The sequence below is a fragment of the Aythya fuligula genome, chromosome 25, assembly GCF_009819795.1.
Source record: "Aythya fuligula isolate bAytFul2 chromosome 25, bAytFul2.pri, whole genome shotgun sequence".
Taxonomy (NCBI): domain Eukaryota; kingdom Metazoa; phylum Chordata; class Aves; order Anseriformes; family Anatidae; genus Aythya; species Aythya fuligula.
Genome location: NC_045583.1, coordinates 56329 through 68495, shown reverse-complemented (window position 1 = coordinate 68495; position 12167 = coordinate 56329). Strand labels below are relative to the sequence as shown.

The 12167-nt window shown below is 35.9% G+C and overlaps 1 protein-coding gene and 1 long non-coding RNA gene across 7 annotated transcripts in view; one reads left to right on the top strand and one right to left on the bottom strand.

Moving 5' to 3' along the window:
* The window catches only part of NGF (nerve growth factor), a 33468-nt gene extending 24931 nt beyond the window's left edge, over positions 1-8537 (bottom strand). For 2 of the 3 annotated variants that reach the window (XM_032203075.1, XM_032203073.1), the window contains exon 1: positions 8486-8537. The gene's annotated coding sequence lies outside the window, so the exon portion shown is untranslated. The remainder of the gene's footprint in view (positions 1-8485) is intronic. The other variant, XM_032203074.1, reaches the window with a different exon arrangement.
* LOC116498717 overlaps positions 1-12167 on the top strand; it is a 125018-nt gene that overhangs the window by 75069 nt on the left and 37782 nt on the right. The window lies entirely within an intron of this gene.

The following is a 12167-nucleotide window of genomic DNA, read 5'->3' as shown; positions in this document are numbered from 1 at the left end:
TTCTGAATCTACCCATGATTTTAAGTCCCTTCAGTCTTTTTACTATTTTGCATAGGTCCAAAAATATGTCAGTGGGGAGAGCAGAAGAATTGGGCCTAGTTCTCATCACAGGAGAAAAATAGTCAGGAAAAAATCTAGCCTGTGAAAGGATAATTTATCATAGTTGATGGAAGTACTTAATCTGGACTCTTTTCAGAGGAAAATAGAATAAAAAGAGAAAATACCAAATCTGATGACTGTGAGCTGTAGCTGGTTGGAAAGGCAAAGCAAAAAAGAAAACCCACGATGGTTTATTTCTAATATGGAACACCCTTGTAGGTGTCAAACCAGTAATAAATACAGGCCACTATCACTTGATCATCATACTTCATCATTGGAGCCAATCTGAGTCTTACCTAAGAGACTGAATGCTGTTCTTTGGTTCTGAATTCCTTAAAAAGCTGGCTGCATGGCTGTACTCTGACCATCCCCAGCCTTCTGCATTGATCATCTCACTGCAGAAGTTTTCTTCTTGTTACTGACTACACAATACTAGTCTTCTATTAAATGATCCTTAGTCTTCTATTAGATGGACCCCACTTTTAGCAAGAATTTGGATCAGGTGACCTCCTAAGGTCCCTTGCAGCTCAATTTATTCTATGATGCTGCATTTCTTCTTAATACTTGCAGGCCTTCTTTCTCTCAGGGAACTCTGTACAACTCACTTTATACTTTTTTTTTTTTTTTTTTTCTCTCTCTGTCTCTCTGTCTCTCTCACTTTCTCTCTCCAAAAATTTGTGCCACTTTGAAGTATATTCTGTGTTGAAAGTCAACACGAAACTCAGCCTTTTTCTAGATGTGTGGAGATGACACCAATAAAAAAGTATACATTTCTTTTTTTTCCCTGATATTTACAAACTTTTAGGATAGAAGAAACAAACAAAAAAACATACAAATGTGACATTTTCTGGTAATCATAAATTATAAAAGGTCTGTACCTGAAAAAAAACTTGTCAAATATGATGTTGTAGGTGGTGTCCGTAATTCTACTTCATAAATTCATAACTTCATAAAGTTCATAAATTGCTAATACATGCACGCACAAAAAGACAGAAAGTCATAGAAAACCGAAGATATTCTCCACATTATATTTTTGGGGGTATGTAATTTCCTGCTGTTTTACTGGTACATAAAGAGCATATATCCCTTAACTACAAAAGACTATTAAGAGATTTTCTTAATTCAGACAGAAAGCTGTAACTTTTGCAATGCAAAGTTGTATCACTATCACTGGGCAAGGTAGAGAGTACGCCTTTATTCATGTGGGGCATGTGTGCAACATTGTTCAACAAGGCTCCTGGTAAAAAGTGAAAGTGAAATTAGCTGGAATTTGGAAGCATGATATAACATTACAAAACAGAAGGAAGTTGATGGCTACTTGGGAGTCCTTTGGCTTTCTAGAGTATCCAGAAATCACTCAAATGTAATGAAATGTAGCTGTATAAAGTATCAGCCACAATTCCTATATACACCTGCATATTTAATTAAAAAGACTTAGCATGTCAATATAATTCAGAATACTTAACCCCCCCATGATTACATTCATGTATGTTTGTCTCTTTAAGTTCTGAGCAATTCACACTATCAGTGTACTTGGTTCCTTGAGATCTGTAAACAGCCATAAAATGATAATTTGAATGGACTATGAAACTATACTAAATATGAATGATTAGAAAGATTTTTTTTTTTCTTCTAACTTCCTAAAAACCTTAGGACCAAATGGACAGAAATTTAAATGCCAACACCACATGGGCAGTTTGTTTCCCATGGACTTTCAGAAATGTAAGCAGAAGCTAATAGGGAATGGAATAGCATACTATACTATACTATACTATACTATGGAATAGCATACTATAGTTAGCATACTCCTTTTAGCAAGTGCCCTATAGAAAACATTATTTGTGTGTATCTTAGTTTTTAAGTGTCTGATTTTCCATTCCTGGGATCAAATTTCCAAAGCGGTTGTACTCTCAGGCTACATATTGATTCAGAACCTGCTAAGCAAGTCCTAAATACAAATATAGTGCAACTGTAAATTAGAAGCTACTTTTGAAAAATTTGCCCTTTCTTTCTTAGGTCTTCCTACCCTGAAACAAATTGTCCTGTGAAGTCACAAACCTCTGAGCATCAGCTGTCTGCAGACTATGCAATGTAGTGGTCCATATCACAGAATCACAGAATCACAGAATTTTCTAGGTTGGAAGAGACCTCAAGGTCATCGAGTCCAACCTCCAACCTAACGCTAACAGCCCTCCACTAAACCATATCCCTAAGCTCTACATCTAAGCGTCTTTTGAAGACTTCCAGGGATGGTGACTCCACCACTTCCCTGGGCAGCCTGTTCCATTTGTTGCATTTAGAAAGTATGCTTCATGGATCTCAATAAGATGAAAACTGTAAATTTTCAGAGACTGTTCTAGGCTCCCTTTCCAGTACGTATTGAAGGACAATGACATTGTGTGGCTGCTGTGTAGAAGTATTGGTTTTCAATCTGAAATATGAAAGCAACAGAGAATTAAGGATATGGACAGCTGCAGTCAAAAAACAGCTTGAGAGTTAACTCTTGCCTGCTGACCCACTGCAGCTGATGTGCCCAGCTGACTCTCCCTAAAGGGCACAATGTAATCTTTTTCATGATCAGTGGAAGTACAGTGCTACAGTAGAGATGAATTGCGAATTAGGTTCATCAGAACTGTGAGTTTTTCTTGAAATATATTAATGAATATTTCAACTGAGCTATTCATATGGCTGTGGTAAAGTATGCACCTAGACACCTTGCAGGTCTGGGGCTGCTACAGGGAGTGTCTGAAAAGGATCATGAAATAATGGGCAGGAAATGATGCATTTCAGAAAATACAGGCTGTGTCATTCACCAGTGGGCAAATCTCCTTATGAACAACCACAGCTGTTTTTTTTTTTTGTTGTTTTTTTTTTTTTTTTTTTTTTTTTTTAAATACCTGAATCACCCAGCATATAAAGGCTTCCAAAAATAAAAGATATGGTTCAAAATAGAAAAACACATATTCAGTCACCCAGAGCTGTTAAATATGCCATAATCAAAGTAATATATAGCAATGAGGTACCTGGCAAATTTCCATCACAAAAAAATTCTGACGATACCTTATTTTTAGTAGTGTAGATTGCACATGGTAGTATAAATAATAAAGACAATCAAAGCCAATTGGCGAGCTAGATAACAACAACAACAATAACAACAAAAATCACAATACAGAGGGAAAAATATGAAATGATTGAGATTAGGAAAAGAATAGTAATTTTTAGACAAGCAAATCCACAATTAGCAAACAGAAAGTTGTCAAGGAAATAATCTGCTTTTGTGCTTGACTAACTTACTTATTGTAGGTCAGGACTGTCAGAAACAGTCTAATCTTCCATTAGTTTTCTGAACAGTTAACAGCTAACTGAGCTAAATCAATTTTGTGTCACAACTCAGAATCAGTTTAATTCTATCAGTTATTCATTTATTTCACTAATTTTATTCTTGGAAGGAGCTTTGTATTTGAATAACATACACGGTCATAATGTTTTTGTCAGTAATATATAAGCCAAGGCCCAAAACAAAGTCAAAGAAATTGTCTTACCTTTTGTTCATCTTTTTTTATTTATTGATTATAGATAGATATTATTATAACTTTTTTTATTTATTATTATTTTTTAATTAGTGCTTGAATCTTTTTGCACTGACAATGGCAGTTTTAATATGTAACAACTCAATGGAAGCAGAATCTGATATTTTATTAGCACACTGTTACGTACCCTATGGGACCAGGAAATTTGATTTTGGAGTACATCAAGTGGTCTGGTTACTGCAGGTACAATTTCTGAAAGTGACCAGAGCTGTGTTCAACAAATATTTGGAGGGACTGTCAGACTGAGGGGTGACCATGTTAGTGTTTGGGTTCTAAAGCTCAGGCCACGACTTTTGCTATGTGTAGTGACCATGAAAGAGTTTATTCTAGGGGATACCACAATTAAATTTGGAAGCCATATTTATGTGATACAACCGTTCCCAGCAATAGAAGATGTGAATCTGATAAAGTATGAATATATCTTCTGATACTGTGAACTACTATGCCATAATATCTCAAAGCTTTACTTTAAATACAAGAGCCTAGGAAAAAAAAAGAAGAATGTCTCTTTACTGGGAAAAACATTGCCTCCAAGGATGAGTCAAAGGTGTTTCATTCATTTAGCAGTGGCACAGAAAATTCAAAAGCTATTACAGAAGCTTAGCAGTAAAACCTTCCTACATGTTATTTCAAAATACCTTGTTCAGTCATTTAAATTTTGGGTTTAGATACTATGCCATAGAAGTCTCATTCATGTATGTATGTATGTAGGTAGGGCCTGATGTCTACATATGTCTACATCATATATGATGTCTACATACATATATTGTATACATACATACATATATGATGTCTACATACATACTTACAGTACATTGTAACTTATTTGCGGGTCTTTATTAATCTCAGATAATCAAGATTTGTGGGCACAAAATCTCACTTTTATGCACAGAAAGTTTTGCATAATTCATTTTTTTTTATACATGCTGCAGACTGAAAAAAACATTTAATTCATCAACAGCAAGTCAGCTGTATTTCGGGACTGGTTAGCAATGTCAAGTTGACATCTCACATCTGTCTTTCAACTTTAGAATATGTGAGTGGTTCTTCTCATTCAGGTTTCAGTGTTTGCATGGCCATTCTCTGGACTGTTCCCTTTTGTGGAACAAAACAGTTAGTAAAGATGTGAGTTCAGTTAGAAGTCTCAAATAAAATGTCAGCTCTACAAATAAACAGGCCACAAGGAACTGAGATAAAATTATGTTTTCCCATTTGGAGTATACTTCACTGAATTTCACAAGATCAATCAGACGTACTTTCTTAGGCCTTTCAGGAGTATCTCAGTCATAATCTGCTTAGGTTGATTTGCCTGAATAGTTGTACATCTCAGCATTAATCTTTTTCTCTGGTGGAAACTTACTTGAATACATGCTTACACCTAATTGTTGAACACTTCAGTAAAAATAACGCTATATTTACTTTTTTTTTTTTTTTTAATTTACCAAAATCTCCATACTTTGATCAGTGAACCAGCATCCCATAGCAAATATGTAGTTACTGTTCTTCTTGTTAGGATAAGTCAAGTATTCAACAGGCTGAAACACTGAGGAGAAGGCTAATAATGCTTAGGGAGTGATGTAAGAATAGAGCAACCATATGGGGATCATCTCCTCAGTATACTCTTCCACTCTGCAGTCATTTTTGAATCACAGATTTTCTGAAGCAGAGGTAATGCATTTGCTTTTAGTTTGTCTGATCACTTGCTGAACTCATGCAAACTACAATACCCCGTGGAAAGGAATTCCTTAATTTTATCATGAATGGAGAGAAAAACTGCCTTCTCTTGTTTGCCTTGAATGTGTCAGATGCTATTTTCATTTCCCGCTCCTCAATTTTTGAACTGACAACAGCCATTTCTTTTCCAGACTTAGAAATGGGTAATCTATGTAGTTTCTCTAAATATGCAAATTGTTCCAGGCCCTTTCATCATCCTTGTTGCCTTCTTCACCTTGTCTTGTTATACTTTATTCTATATTTTCTGAAATGTGGATAATGACCAGAGCTACAAGCAATATTCAGGACAAGGGCATAGTACAGGTTTATATCAAGGATCTGAGATTTTCTTTCTACCATTTATGTTACTTAAATATTTTTAGTGGTAGTGGGATCAGGCAAATAGGGTGCACACGAATCACATTAATAGATACTACTATCTCTTGGCAAAAGCAAAAATGATCTTGCTTTTCTTGGCCACATATTTTTGGGTATAAATACACATACATGCAAATGCTTCATGAATTCAGCAGAGCTGCAAAAAGGGCGTTGTGTCAGGAAAACAAAACACACACATCCCATATGACATCCATCCCAGGGTGGGAGATCCTTCTGTTGTAGAAATTGTCTTAAATACATTGGCCTGTGTGACCTACTGAGAAAGACAAGCAGTAGTAGTAGCACTGTTACATGGGCCTTTCACCCCTTTTACCATGAGGCAAGTTCTGAGAGAAGAGGTGGTATCTTACATTTCTCCAAATGTATCAGCTGATCTAAAAAATATTTTATTTCACAGTCACTTTCTGAACAAGCCTTTTAAACTTCTTTTGATGAGAGGGTAGTTGCCAGCAGAGGTCACCATTGCTGTAGCTGATTTGAAAGATACTGAGTTTCACTAGGTTTTATTGGACTAAGATTTAAAGGATAAATAAATATTTCTAAACCCACCAATACCATCATTTGACTTTTGGTGCTAGAATATTAAACCTTTCGGAATTAAAACATTAATTTTACTAACTCTTTGTTTTTAACATCAAAATTTGTTCTTTAAAACTTAGGAAATGGTAGAATGTTATCTTCTCAAAATCATTAATATTTTTTCCTCATGCCTTCAATTTAATTCAATTAATGCACTTACTATGAATGCAATATTCTATCAGTTCCAAAAGCATATTGGAGAATCAGAAAAACAATGGAATTTGCACTTAAAGGACCATTTTTATGTCCAAAGTCATGGAGCAGTAAGTGAATTTATGGGACTGATTCTACTGATGGAAATAATCTTGGTTTTAAATGTATTCTATCTGGCCCTTGTTCTGGGTATCCCATTAAAGAATTTTTCACTTTAAAGTGCTAATCTTAATACATATTTTATGTATTTTTCTAATCTTATGTTTTGAATTAGCGTGTTACAGTGATTACATAAACTGCCTAATCATTCTATGTAATAACTGTTTACTTAGTATAAGGGTTAGAACGATCCTTTATGCTCATTGTAATTTTCCACTGAACTTAAATGAAGACATCTGATAAGATGATTTAAGCTTTTGATTTGAGAAAATGGACACTGCTTAGCTAAGAGAGTGAGAAGAAGAAAACCACAATTACTTTCTTTGCTACCCTTTTGTCAGACTGACAGATCCCTTTAGGGTGAGTGGCTGGGCTCAATCCAGATATGAAAGTACTATTACTATACTGCACACATTTGTCAGAAAGAATTCCTTTCCAGACCTTGCTGAAATTTATTAAAATATTATTAATGTATAGATATATTAATATATTTGAGGGACAAATAATTCTTATTATACAATGTGAACACTTGAATTTATTTGGCTCTTCATTACACCATCTTTTTTGTGAAAGTGCAAAAAATATTATAACCTTCTGAGTTGCAGACAAATGTAGAATGGTAGCTGGCAGGATAATTTTCAGCCTTTCACAGAAGCCTGCTTTCCATAATATCTGAAGCATCTCAGAAGTGCAAAGAATATGAACTTACAGGCAAATCAGCTTCTTGCTTATCTTTTTGTAGGTAATTGTCACATTTTATTTTGGCTCAGCAAAAAAGTACTGAAAAAACTTTATTGTAATACACTAACACATGAAAGCACCCATAAATTATCTGTATTACTGTTACAATGCAACTTCGAAGTCGTGACAACTTGGAAAAACCAGCCTGACAAGCATGATAACTTTCACTGTTTCTCTAAAACTTCTTGAGCATATAAGGAAAATTTAAAGTGAGGAAAGCAACTGAAGCACAAACAGTTTTTGTTCTCAGCACACAAACTCTGCATCTCTGTGACTGGGATCCTCGTTTTTGTCTCTGACTAATGTATTAGGTAAGACAGCTTAATCACCCAGTATAAATCAATAAACATTGTCAGTGTCAGTCTGTCAAGGCAGCAGGGAATTTGTAAGCTTTTCCAACTAGACTTCCTGGAGGATAGACGTAGGGAAAACTACAGCTCTCCCTATAGCTAGAAGGATTCTGCTCATAAATCATGCTTTGATTTACCAGAATTCCTATTTATTTATATTAGAAAAGAAATGAATTCTTATCTTAAAATTAAGTAGAATTATCTTAAAAAAAAAAAAAAGAAAAAAAAAAGGAAAGACTTAAATAAGCCTTAATACTCAGAACTGAGACAGTAACGAATATTCATGTAAAAGTAACTACAGTATTATGCAAATAAAACTAAGTTTTGATTTACCTGGATAAAAACAATGAGAAGAATACTTACCTGTCTCTAAGGTTAAGCTGTTCTTACTAAAGATCTGTTTCAAGCTTTGAATTTAAGCACAAATGCTTTATGAATATGTTCCAGATGTGCATGCAGTTTAACCTGCATTAGTAAATGCAATTTTCAGTTTTATTAGACCAAGCTTTTCTGAGCAGATGTTATTTTTAAGCAATGAGGACTCCATATTTCAAAGACATCTGATCTGTACCTCTTCAAGAGAGTGAAAATCACAGTACAGCAAAAACGCATTGGCTGATTTTGAAGATACCAAACTTCCACAACTGGTGCAACAGCCACATTACTTGTTTTGAGAAAACTTACTATTGTGGGGTCACTCACCTTAGAGCTGTATCACTCGACACCGGGGGAACAGGGAATCTGGAGAGTTGTCCAAGCTGTTTTGTAGTCTGTAGCACCCCAGTCCGTGGACACTTTCCCAAGCCAAAAGAGCCATTCACATTCCCTCTGCCTTTCCAGCCTCATTCACTGCTCTCAGGGCTCAGCTAGCTGCACTGACTCACAGAAATGAAGCTCCCTCTGGGTCCTAGTGCTGTAAACGTGTGGGAGCTGCACGGACTCGTAGGAATTCAGCCGTTGGCTTGGTGCCTAGTCCATGCAGTGATGCACAGATGTGCAGTGAAAGTTTCAAAGCGTGCACTGGTTGTATGACTATGCATACATAATACAGAGAAAAGCCTCTAACTTCCTGGTTCCAATCCCTGAAACTCTTTCAGGGATCTTTTATCATTAGCGTTTCTACTTTACATCTTAATCCTTGCACTCAATTTAAAGAAACTTTGGGCTCCCTGATGAATAGGCTCTTTTCAAATTGATCTCTAAAGCCCTTTACTCCTGTCATCAGTCTATTCTGTTCCTAAAGGAACACTAATAGTTAACTGGTGTGTGTAGCAGTGGACTGGGTTGTCTGTAAAAATTGTGCAGTCCTGTTACCAGCAGCCTTTAACAGAGGTCACCAAACACTGATCAAGAGTAGCAGAGAAATGTTTGATCCTGACTTAGGGCAGAGGAAAAAGATGACAGAAAACCCCTTCCAGCCATAATGTTCTGTTTAACATGTTTACCTTAAGCAGCAAAGAAATATGGAGATGTTTTCCATCATTTTTGTGAAGGAGGATTAAGCACTTGTAACGAAACAACAGTGTATTTATTAAAATTAATTTATCGTTGATAAATAGATAGAAGAAATACAAAACTGAAAAAGTGCATGATACAAAAAAAAAAAAAAAAAAAAAAAAAAAAAAAGCAATAGACAGTTGGCTAACTACATTGAGAAGCAGCCACCTGGATTTCAGAGTTCTCATTCTAGCAAAGTGTAACCTTTGTAATTACACAGAAACGTAAGGAATAAGAAATAGATTGTCATCTTCAGAAACCCAGCCCTCTGCACTTTATCGATGTGGAAATAATCAAACATTTTCTCATTCTGACCAGTAGAGGGCAGCCATCTGGAGAGGCTTGCCCTTAAAATTCTTTGGGCAAGAAAAAGAATGCGGAATGTACTATGTAGAGGTATAAAGGCAAAGTAGCTTTGAGATAATTTTTCTGTTTTGCCAAATGGATATGTCGTTTTTTGAACCTGAACCAAAAATATCTTCACATTTTATTAAAGCTAGTAGACAAATCTTGCATTCCTTCCTCATAGTGCCAAAGATAACAGTGGCTTCAGTGCTAGACTCCTTCTTAGAGGTGGTGTCCATTTAAAATCGCCTGAAATATCCATAAGGAAATTGCAGCACAAAAAGATTAATGCAAGTGCGAAAACAGTTTGCCAGAACTATGCAGTTCAGATTGCTTTATTTTTCTACAAGAAAAATGCTTTCCACACATGATATCAGTCACAGGCCAAAGTGTGATGTCTTCATTCACACAGCTGGCCATCAGAGTTTCTGAAAAAACTCTTGACCTCGGTATTTGGCCTTAGCTTCATATTTCATTGCAGAAATGCCAGGCTATTCTTGTGTTGAGTGAGCATTTGTCTTGCTTTGTTAGAATATCCTTCAATTAGGACTTTGTGCTAGAAAATTTGAAAGAGCATTGTTGCCCACTGTAACTGTAGCAAACAGCATCAAACCTGAGAAAAAGATATGCTTTATTGTTTTGTTTTTACTTAAAAGATACTACATGCATGTGTTCAGCATCTCTACAATTGATTTCTTGGCAAGAGCTGCCAATTTTTCTTATAGTATGATCACAAAAGCTCTTCTGGGCACAGTATACAATAATGTACTGTTTGTACTTTATCCAATAGCACTTATGTCTAAAGAAATCCTCCTCTTGTACCTTATTTTTGTACCTCTTGAGTTTATACCAAGAGGCTGATACGAATGAGCAAGAAAGCTGCAACAATCTCTGGGAAAAAGCACTGGCTTGTATTCTTTGCTTTTATCTTCCCATATACCCCAAACAAACAACTTTTCTAGCTTCTGGAGTAGGTGTGGTCCTACAGGCACACTAGCAATGCACAGAAGAATGCTTAATTCCAGCTGGAACACTATAGTCACAGCTGAGCAGCTGAAAGCATTGTACAGCAGTCGTGTCTTTTAGCAGTGGTCTGAACCACAGATTTAGAGAGAAAAGTTTTACTACATGTATGCTTCCTTAAATTTTATTAATTTTATTGATATACATGATACAAAATTTTATTCATATACATGAACTGAGGATTCTCTTGCTTTGGCAAGCCACTACATACAAGGTATGGGACTGATAATGTTTGGCTGAGTAAGAAAACTGAAACTCTACTGCAATAGTTCCAGCTCCACCATGGTCTCTTGTATGAGCTTTATTATGCAGTATTTCTGTTTCCCCTGAAGATTAAATGAATTCAACCTGTTCCTGAGAAGTACTGTCATGTAGTGCACTAACAGCTTTCATTTCAAGGAAAAATAAGCACTCAGACCAAAATGGAGAATAGCCCTTTTGAGAATGCTGATTACAGGTAAAATGGTTTGTACTCTGCTGGCTCTAGAGCTGTCTGTTCTGATTACTAGACTGAGTTTAGTGTTGCCCTAAGCCTCACAATAGTAACAGTGGATTGCCACAGCCTCTTCCTCCTACATCAGCACCTTCCCAGAAAGTTAGAGGGTGAAGGACTCACAGGGTATGAAAAAAAAGTGTCTTGTGCTTATGTGTGCTTAGGATTGTAAGAGGGCCTGAAGACTGTAGGTGTATTTCTCCTGGAGTCAGTGTCTCTTGTACTGCTGAAAGCATGCCAGGAAAGGTATTTGAGAAGAAGTGGCTGGGTTTTTCCATTTAGAAGCAACGCTCTTCAAAGAAAAAAGCTGCCAAAAAAAATTATAAACAGTCTTAATTTATTTCTGAAATCTTTATGGATGTGGCAGTAACACAGGTGAGTAGAGCTGCTGTTCCTAAAATCTTGACACTTTGCAGAGGTGTTAGGATGCTGAGAAAGGGGCTTCCAAGCTCATGCTTTTGAGAGATCCCATAAAAGTATAGGAGGATGGCATGAGGATAAGTAGACTTGTTTTCTTCTGACACACATATTAATGTGTGTGTGTGTGTGTGTGCATGCAGACAACTACATTCAATACTTCCTTGTAATATTAAGTCTCTACGTGAAAAATATGTATCAAAAATAACATCCTTCCCCTAGCTGTTTGGAGGTGCTTAGATGTAAGTGCAATAAAAGTCTTAAGCATCTCAAATGAGACATTCAGCGTGTTAGATAGTGTCTGTTTTACCTAAAAGAAAATTTATCATTTCCAGTTTTTAAAATGTGCAGAAAATAGAACATAGTTATCTTGTGTAAACTTGTCTGATAGCTCTTGTCCTAAGGCTAAATTGAATGTGAAGTGATAGTAAACTTTTGCCTTAATAGTTACCTGGAGGAAGCTTGCCCATGTTGCAAGATACATGTTAATCAAGAGGCTGAGGGGAATCATCATGATGCAAATTCTCTTTTTGTGTTAGTTAAAAATGAAAAAACTGATACAAGAATTGAATGGTCTGTTGTCTTAGTTTATGTATCTTTATGTGTATG